Source organism: Chrysochloris asiatica, unplaced genomic scaffold (genome assembly GCF_000296735.1).
Source record: "Chrysochloris asiatica unplaced genomic scaffold, ChrAsi1.0 scaffold00009, whole genome shotgun sequence".
In the NCBI taxonomy this organism is placed as follows: Eukaryota; Metazoa; Chordata; class Mammalia; order Afrosoricida; family Chrysochloridae; genus Chrysochloris; species Chrysochloris asiatica.
The window spans coordinates 14,819,826-14,830,071 of NW_006408527.1; positions in this window are offsets into that span (position 1 = coordinate 14,819,826).

Consider the following 10,246-nt stretch of genomic DNA (forward strand, 5'->3'; position numbering starts at 1 on the left):
ATGCCAAACTTGATTTTCAAGTAGACTTTATGTTCCTTTAGGGCAGTGGTTGTGTTTTACCCAACTCACTATGTCCACAGAGAATTTCCAACTAAATATCAAAATAAACCAAACCCTTTACTGTTGAGCTGATTCTGACTCATGGAGACCCCATGTGTTATTCAGTAGGACTGAGCTCCATAGGGGTTTCTTGGCAGTAATCTTTACAAAAGAAGATCTTGCTTGAGTCCTTTCTTCCTTGGTGCTGCTGCGTGTGTTTGAACTGCCTGTGTTTAGGATTACAGTGGGTCACAAACTGCTTGCAATCTTTTCCAATTCAGTAGAACACCAAGAAATATTTACAGTTGATTGGCCTACTAGAAGGCATGGGCTCAGTGACCTCTGGAGTCCAACCTGTGCAGATGCTCTGTATCCCCTGGACTTCTGCCCCATCATTTGAAGTCCCCTAATATGGTACTGTAGGAGCTCTGGTAGTGTAGTTGTTACGAATCAGGTTGAGAACCGCAAGGTCAGTAGTTCAAACCTACCAGCTGTTCCGCAGGAGAAAGATGAGGCTTTTTGCTCCTGTAAAGATTTACAGCCTCAGAAACCCCTGTACAGGGTCAGTATAAGTTGGAACCGACTCCACGGCATATAACAACAACAACAATGTGGTATTGTAGGATAAGCACTGGACTGCTAACCCCAAGGTCGGCAATTCAAATCCACCAGTCTCTCTTATATAGGATGGTTATGAGTCAGATCCAACTCATCGACATTTAACAGCAACAAAAATAAGAAGGATGACCATAAAGGCAGGTAATCAAAAGGAACAGCACATTTTCCTCAAATCATGGCTCCCCACTTGGTCCCAAACTCCTATGCTGTCAATCAAGGAGCACTACTTGCTCCAAACGGGAAGAGCAGGAGTCCTCAGAAGAAATCAGACCCTACAGTCACACTAATGTAGACCTTTTGACTCCATCAAAATTTTCTGGGATTTTCCTAAGCTTATGAAGAAGAAGAATAAGAAGGGTATTTTTCCGTATATTCACACCTTCTTCATAAAGATTCTCTTGTTCTACTGCTTGTAAATCCTTGGCAGCAAGTACCATAGAAAAAGCTGGGAAGTTTGGGGGAGAAAAGGGAGAGGTTGTTGCTATCAGGTGTAGTTCCAACTCATAATAATCCTATGGACAGCAGAACAAACACTGCCCAATCCTGTGCCATCCTCACAATCCTTTCTATGGTGAGTCTGTCATTGTAGTTGCTGTGTCTGTTCATTTCACTGAGGCTCTTACTCTTTCCTGGACCCTTTACTTTACCAAACATGATACCGGTGATAGTTAAAGTTTTGTCAACTTGACTGGGCCAGGATTCTCAATGGCTTGGCTATTGGGATGTAATTTCCCTATAATGAGATCTAATGTATGACGAGGTCTGCTATGAGCAGCCAATCAATTGTAAGGATGTTTCATTGAGGGTGTGACCTGCTTCCAATATATTGGACACTCAGGCAAAGCTTGTTTTCTCTCTGCTGGTCTGGCTCTTGCATCTGGCTCCAACCAGTTTCTTTAGACTTGAGTCAGTGACTATTGCCTGACTGCCTGTTGTCTAACCTGTCAATATTGGTTCTTGGAACTCTTGTACCTCTATGTGTGAGCCATTTCCTTGATATAAACTTATCTTTATATGTGCATATATAAATTTCACTGGTTTTGCTTTTCTACAGAACCCAGCCTAAGACACTGCCTTTCCCAGAGAATTCATCCCTCCTGATAGCATGTCCAAAGTACATGAGATGAAGTCTTATCACCCTCACTTCTAAGGTACATTATTGCTGTATTTCTTCTAAGACAGATTTATTCCTTCTTTTAGAAGTCAACATTTTTCACCAACACCTTGATTCAAATATATAAATTCTACTTCAGTCTTCCTTATTCATTGCTCAACTTTCCCATGAATATAAGGTGGTTAAAAATATGTCAGGCACACGTTAGTGCTCAAGATAATACTTTTGCTTTTTAGCACTTTAAAGAGGTCTTTTGCCGCAGATTTTCCCAATGCAATACATCATTTGATTTCTAGACTGCTGCTTCTATGTACATTGATTGTAGATTCAAGTAAAATAAAATCCTTGATAACTTCAATCTTTTCTTTAATCATGATGCTACTTATTGGTCTAATTGTTCGGATGAAGATTTTTGGTTTCTTTGTTTAGCTGTAAGTGCTTCAAATCCTCTTCACTTAAAGCAACAAGGTTGTATCATTTACATATTGCAGGTTGTTGATGAGTCTTCCTTCAGTTCTAATGTCACATGTTTCTTCATATAGTCCAGATTCTTGGGTTGTTTGCTAAACATACAGATTGAATAAGTATGGTGCAAGGACACAACCCTGACAAACACAGTATCCCTTTGTTCTGTTTAATGACTGCCTCTTGGTCTATGTACAGGTTCCACATGAATACAATGAGTATTCTGGAATTCCCATTCTTCACAATGTCATCCATAATTTGTTATGATCTATACAGTTGAATACCTTTGCATAGTTAATAAAACACTGATAATCATCTCTACTTTAAGCCAAGATTTACCTGACTTCTATGTCCTCTTCTGGATCTGGCTTGAATTTCTGGCAGTTCTCCATGGATGTACTGCTGCAACTGTTTTCTTGATTATTTTCAGCAAAAATTTTCTTCTTGAGTATGATATTAGTGATATTATTCAACAATTTCTGAATTCTATTGGATCATTTTTCTTAAGAAAGGACACAAATACTAATCTCTTACAGTTGATTGGCCAGGTATCTACATTCCAAATGTCATGAGTGCTTTTAGTGTTGTATTCATTTGTTGAAATATCTCAAATGGTATCCCATCATTTCCTGAAGCCTCAATTTGGGCCAGTGCCTTCAGTGCAGCTTGGCCTTCAATACCATTGGCTCTTGATCAGATGCTACGTCCTGAAATTGTTGAACATCAACCAGTTATTTTTGGTACAATCATTCTGAGTGTTCCTTTCATCTTCTTTTTATGTTTCCAGTGTCATTCAACTTTTTCCCCATAGAATCCTTCAATATTGCAACTTGAGAAGCTTGACTTTTTCGCTAGTTCTTTCTACTTGAGAAATGCCAAACATGTTCTTACCTTTGGTTTTCTAATTTCAGATCTTCACACATTTCATTAAACACTTCTTTTTTTTGGTCTTTTACAACCACACTTTGACATTTTTTGTTTGGTTCTTTTACCATTTCTTCCCTTCACTTTAGCTATTCTATATTCAAGAGCAATTTTCAGAGTCTCTTCTGATATCCATTTTGGTATTTTCTTTATTTCCTGTCTTTTTAGTGATCTTTTGCATTCTTCATGTGATCCTTGATATGATCCCACAACTCATCTAAATCTGTTCTTGAGATGGTCTCTAAATTCAAGTGGTATGTACTCACGGTTATCCTTTGGCTCTTGTGAGCTTGTTTTACTTTTCTTCAGCTTCACCGTGAACTTGCATGTTAGCAACTGATGGTCTGTTCTGCAATCAGCCTCTGGCCTTGTTCTGGCTGGTGGTACTAAGCTTTCCCATAGTCTCTTCCCACAGATGTACTCAATTTGATCCTCCATATTTTGTTTGGCAAATTCCACATATACAGTTGCCATTTATGTTGTTGGAAAAAGATCACTGATCTTGAAAAATTCTATCATACAATCTCTGGCATCATTTCTATCACCAACGTCATATTTTCCAACTACAGAACTTTCATTTTTGTTTCCAGTGTTTGCATTTTAATCACCAGTAATTATCAGTGCACCTCAGTTGCATGTTTGATCAATTTCAGATGCAGAAGTTGGTAAAAATATTTTAATTTCTTCATCTGTGGTTGGTACACAGATTTGAATAACAGTTATATTACCTAGTCTTCCTTTCAGATTTATGGATATTAATTATCCCCTCTCTGACAGCATTGTATTTCAGGATAGATTTCAAAATGCCATTTTTGACAATGAAGGCAATTCCATTTCTCTTTCATTTTTCTTTCCCAGCATACTAGAATCTATGGTTGTCTGATTCAAAATAGCCAATACCTGTCTATTTTAGCTCATGAATGCTTAGGATATTCATTGTCAAGCTTCCCATTTTATTTTTGACAACTTGTCATTTTCATACATTCCTACTTCAGACATTCCACATTCCAATTACCAAGGATTTTTTTAAGGGGTAGAGTCAAAAAGAAAGGAGAATAATTTTACATAGATTTTGTTTTATAACTACTTTACTTCATACCTGTTGGGGAAATTTACCAACATCCTTGGTTCAACTGTCTTTCCAGGAATCACATCTGCTCTTGTATTTTTGTAGATATGTTGGCAAAATATCTAGATTTCACTTCTGGACAGAGAAGACTTTGAATACTAGAAACAGAAAGGAAAGTAAGTTTCTAACAGAGCTGTCAGACAGATAGATATTCCCTGAAAACTCAATGCCTCTTCCTAAATTGTCAGCAACACCAGAAACCCTTTATTTATACCTCCTGAGATCTAGTGATGATCTCTGGTGGTACAGTGGTTAAAGCATTTAACTTCCAACTGTAAGTTCATCAGTTTGAACCCATCAGCTGCTTTGTGGGAGAAAAGTGAAGCAGTCTGCTTTCATAAAGATTTGAAGACTTGAAAACCCTATGGGGCCATTCTAGTCTGTTCTATAGGGTCACTATGAGTTAGAATCGGCTTGAAGGCAGCAGGGTTTTTTGTATGCAGATCTGGTACTGAACCCAGATACTGTACTAGAAAATCAAAGAGAAGTACCGTCAAATTTTATGAGAAAGACATTTGTCTTGCATTAATAGTAAAGTTGCCGTCATCTCACCAAATAGAATCAGAGAATGTCAGAGCTTACAGGTTCTTAGAGGTTACTTAGTCAAGTATCCTCAGTTTAGAGTCCCAGGGTTGTTGTTGTTGTTAAGTGCCATCAAGTTGGTTCTGACCCACAGAGACGTTGTATAGTATTTCCAAGGAGCGACTAGCGAGCTTGAACCATTGACCTTGCAGTTCAAATTGACTTTGCAGTCCAGAGCACTAACCCACAGTGCCACACCAGAAGTCCTACTAACTGAAAAGCTGGAGTTTGGAATCTACCCAGAAGATCTCAGAAGAAAGGCCTGGTGATCTGCTTCTGAAAAAAAATCCTTTGAGAACCTACCTACAGCACCATACCAGAACTCCAATGCATAATTAATTGACAAAAATTAGTGATACTATGGTCGTGTCTCCAGACCATTTTCACACACGCTATCTCAGTGACCTGGCCGACAAGCCTATAAGACAGATAAGATAGATACCATTATCCCAGTCAACCAATCGGAAACAGACCCTGAGAGTTATATAATTCAACCAAGGTCACTCAGAAAATTTATGGCGGGGATGGACTGAGAATCCAAGCGTATACGTTGGTTCCACCAAATCGATATTTTCCAGGGTTCCCACAGATGCTATATTATCAGCATATTAAGAGATGTTCTGAGGAAAAGAAGGCTTGGTATGTCAAAGAAAATTGGACGATAATGGGCTAAACAACAAAGAGGGCCTGCTATGCAGGGTTTTCCCAAGTCTTTAATGTATTAGGGGCCTCTAGGTGGTTCAGACGGTGAATGTGTCCCACTGTTAACCAAAAGGTAGGAAAATATCTCAGAAGAAGGCCTGGCCATCTTCTTCTGAAAAATCAGCTCTTGAAAACTCTAATGAACACAGTTCTACTCTGCACATACAGGATTGCCATGAATGCATTCCTACTTGATAGCAATTGATTTGTGTTTGTTTGTTTGCGTTGGAATAGCCAATACCTGTCTATTTTAGCGTTGGAAATAGTTGGGGGGTGTGGGTAGTATGAGAAGTTCCCAAACACATTGAACTATATCACGTTCTCATGAAGCAGTCTCACAGGATTGGAACTCCTTTGCTTACTCTTTGTTTGGAAAAACTTGGTAAACTAAACAGGGGTTTGTTGTTGTTAAGTGCCGTTGAGTCGGTTCTGACCCATAGCAACCCTGTATAGGGTTTCCGAGGAGCGGCTGCTGAGCTTGAACCACTGATCTTGTGGTTCAAACTGACTTTGCAGTCCAGAGCATTAACCTACAGGACCACACCAGGACCAGGGTAGGCTAACTCTTTCTATAAAAGGCCAGGTAGGACACATTTTCAACTTTGCAGTCTGTTACCCTTACTGGTATGGCGCTGTGGGCTAATGCGCCAGACTGCAAAGCCGTTTGAACTGCAAGATCGGCAGTTCAAGGTCACCAGCTGCTCCTTGGAAACCCTACACAGGGTCACTATGGGTCAGAATCCACTCGACGGCACTTCACAACAACAACACCATTACTCAGTTCTGCTACTGTAGCACAAAAAGCAGCCGTAGACAAGTGAATGAACCCCTGCAGCTATATTCCAACTAAACTTCATTTTATTGACAGGAATATACAATTTGCCAAGTTGCTTCTTCATTAAACCATAAAGCCAGTCAGGACTCTCCCACCCCTGACTGAAAGCCAGGATCCCTGACAGCCCCAGCTCCTGCGGCTGTCTCCTTCCTCTGAACTCTTCTAATACCCTCTGTCTGGGATTTGGCAACTAAGATGTTCTGTTTGACTAATCCTTTTGTGGGGAATGAGGAAGCCAGAGAGAAATGGAACGAGCCCCACAAGGCTGTTGGTCAAGTGCTGGAGTCAGAGTTATTTTCCAAAGGGGTAAAGACTATCCAGTCAGGCTTCGTACTGTAGGGAAAGCTCAGGTCCACCAGAGGGAGGAGCTGGTACAAGTTCAAAGGGACGAGAGCAGAGACAAGAAAGATCAGAGTCTCAGTGCCAACAGTTTGAGATAAGATCTGAGTTAGAGCCATGCCAGCAGGAAGTGAGGCAACCCTGGATCTGGCAGCTCTGCTTTATGTGCTAACTGATGCATGGAGTTGGGCAGGGGTTGTTGTTGTTAAGTGCCGTGGAGTCGATTCCGACTCATAGCGACCCTGTATAGGGTATCCAAAGAGCAGCTGGTGAGCTTGAACCACTGACCTTGCAGCTCAAACAGCTTTGCATTCTGGCGCATTAACCCACAGCACCACAGGCAGGGGTAGGTTGACTTAAAAAGCAAGACGCAAGACAGGTGAAGCAGGCAACTTCTACTACCACTTGGTATTGTCAGTGATTTCATTCATTTATTTATTTTCATCGCATTTCCCCAGCTAGCTTGATGCCCACAACACGAGGCTGAGGGGCAGGGAAATCTCCATCAGGGAAGTTCCTATGGGGTTTCTAACCTAGGGCATAGGGAAGCCATTGACTCTCGTTGCAACAAGCAAGTTCTCAGGAAAGAGTACAGTACAGCTCCAAGTCAATCAACCAACCAACTCCTGCCATCGAGTTGATTCCAACTCATAGCAACCCACAAGACACAGTAGAGATGCTCCTTAGGGTTTCCGAGACTGTAAATCTTTATGGAAGCAGACTGTCTCACCGTTCTCCCACAGAATGGCTGGTGGCTTTGAACTGATGACCTTGCGGGTAACAGCCTACCCCTGAATTCACAGCACCACCAGGGCTCCTTGAATATTAAAGTGTTAATTATTTCTACATAGCAGGTACTTACTCCAGATGTTTCTACATTTAGTATCCATAAGATCTGCTGTTCAAACCCACCAGCCACTCCTCAGAAACCCTATACAGGGTTGCTATGTGTCGAAACTGACTCGATGGCAGTTAAACAACAAAAACAGTGTCACATTCAGTGCAACATTTCTATACTGAGGGTATTGTAATCCTTCTTTTACAGATAAGAAAACTGAAGTCCAGAGAAATCAAGTAGCTACACTATTAGGGGGAGGGAAAGCTAGGATTTGGAAACAAAGCGATTCCCTTAACAGTTTGTTTCTGGGTTGTTGAGCCATACTGCCTTCCTCCTTGTCTGGATTGATAGATTGGGTCTCTGGTCAGAATTGTTCTTGTGTAAGTTTCTAAAAGCCTTTTTGTTTTCCTTCCTTAAGCCTATGGATGGTTTTATAAACACTTCTAGTAACTTTTTCAGCCACCTAGATGGCTAGTTTCCACCCTAGATAAGTGGCATACAAAAAATTCAAGGAGCTGGAACGAAAAATTCAAGGAGAGATGAAACTCTATGCAACAGTCTCGGAGTATCCTGTTAGTATTTTTACAAATAGAACTCACATCTTAATAACTTCTATGGGTGTTTGTTTGTCACAGTCAATTACTCACTTCTCTCCAAAAAATACTTAGAGAGTTCTTTATTCTCATCCAGTAGCCATTGGGGTCCGAAAACTGCAGAATCAGTTTAATAACAGCCTCGGTCACACATAAGGAAGAAAATACTTCAGTCAAATGGTTTGTTTAACGGTTGTGTCTTATACAGGTTTCCTGGAGCTGAGAGCTTCAGAAATGTTGGATGGAAAATTGAGAAACTACAGTTAAAGAAGAGCCCTGGTATGGCACTGTAGGATAAGCACCGGACAGCAAGATCAGTTTGAACCAAAAGGTTGGCAGTTCAAACTCACAAACAGCTCCTCAGAAACACTATAGAGAGTTGCTATGAGTCAGAATTGACTCAGAGGCCCTTAACAACAACAAACTTAAGAAATGGGATCTCTGTGGGTAGTCTTTGATCTACTTCTGAAAAATAAACCAGTGATTGAAAACCACATTGAGGACAGTTCTCTTATGACATGTATGGGGCCACCATGAGTTGGAAATGACTTGACAGCAACTAGTCTGGTACTGATGGATAGTTCTGTATTCAGAATCTGGTGTTATCAAGCTCTCCATTTTACATGAAGTGGTACAACTTGACTTGTAGGCACTGGGCCTCTCAGGCCAGCCTGCTTCTTCACTGTCAGCAGGAAGATGAGCTCCCTCCCATGCTACTGCTCGCTCTCCAAAGGGGTCAGCTGAATCCCAGGAAAACAGCAGAGGGGTGCTTGCCCAAGAAAGGAGCCCATACCATGACACTGGAGGCACATGGACCCCATCATGAACACTGAGGCAGTGGGCCAATAGCCACTGTTTTCTTCCTGGTAACACACATTCACTAATTAGCCTCTGGACTCTACTGTGATCTGCTCACTCTATTTGCTATTTGCTACTCCTATCTAGGTCTTCAGAGTCCTGGCATGGTGCTATAGGATTAGCACTGGACTGCTAATAGCAAGATCGTAGTTTAAACTCACCAGCTGCTCCTTAGAAACCCTAAATAGGTTGCTAAGAATTGAAACTGACTCCACGGCACTAAGAACAGCAATAACAGCATCTGTCAGTTCTGCTGTCGGGGCTGAGAGTCAAAAACCCCTTTTTCCCTCATGTTGCAAATGTATGGCTCTCCAACCCTGAGTTTTTGAGAGAAAGGGAAGAAGGAAAGCCTGGATGCCCAGGACCAGAGGCATTCTCCAAGGTGTCCTGCAGTTTGTCCACCCATATTGAACTTCAAAGGGATGTTTTTTCCTGTGGCTACCTACTGGGTAACTCAGGCTGAGAGCCAAGTCCAGACCAGGAACAAGGAAATACTGAGTTTGTAGGAAAACTCCAGTGACTTATAAGAGAGGCTGGGCCATGTCACCTGACACTCCATCTGTTGACTTTGGATGTCTACTCCAAAAATCTTCCTCCTTGACCAGAATGTGGAGGTATGAGACAGCAAGAAAGTGGTTTTGGTCAACTTATCAAAGATTTGCTTGTTTCTCCCTCCTTCTCAAAACCTGATATTAAAAGCTTTTTGGGGCCCAAGGCTAGGCAAAAAAAAAATTAGGACTAATGCCAATTTTTCCATTTTAAGGTGCTTCCATGCTTGCCTTTACCACCTTTGTTCCCTGCAACAGTTGCTACTTGCCTTGGATGACTACTAGGGCTAGGAAATACTATCTACTTATCTGCTGATAAAGGAATCCTGGTGGCATGTGGGTTAGGTGTTGCGGTACTAAGCAAGAGGTGAGTGGTTCAAATTCCCCAGCTGCTCCACAGGAGAAGGTTGAGGCTGTCTGCTCCCCTCAAGATTTACACTCTCGGGAGCCCTCTATAGTGTTGTTATGAGTTAAAATTGACTCAATGGAAGTGGGTATCTGCTTGAGGGTGGGGGTTATATATGGCGTGTACAATCTCAAATAGCCAATATCCTTCAAAAAGCTGCTGTTCAGCTTTGGCAGATTCACTGTCCCAATACTGTTTTTAGTGGCTAATACTAAAATGGCATCTAGACTTACAGGATCTTGAGAGGAATGTTGGC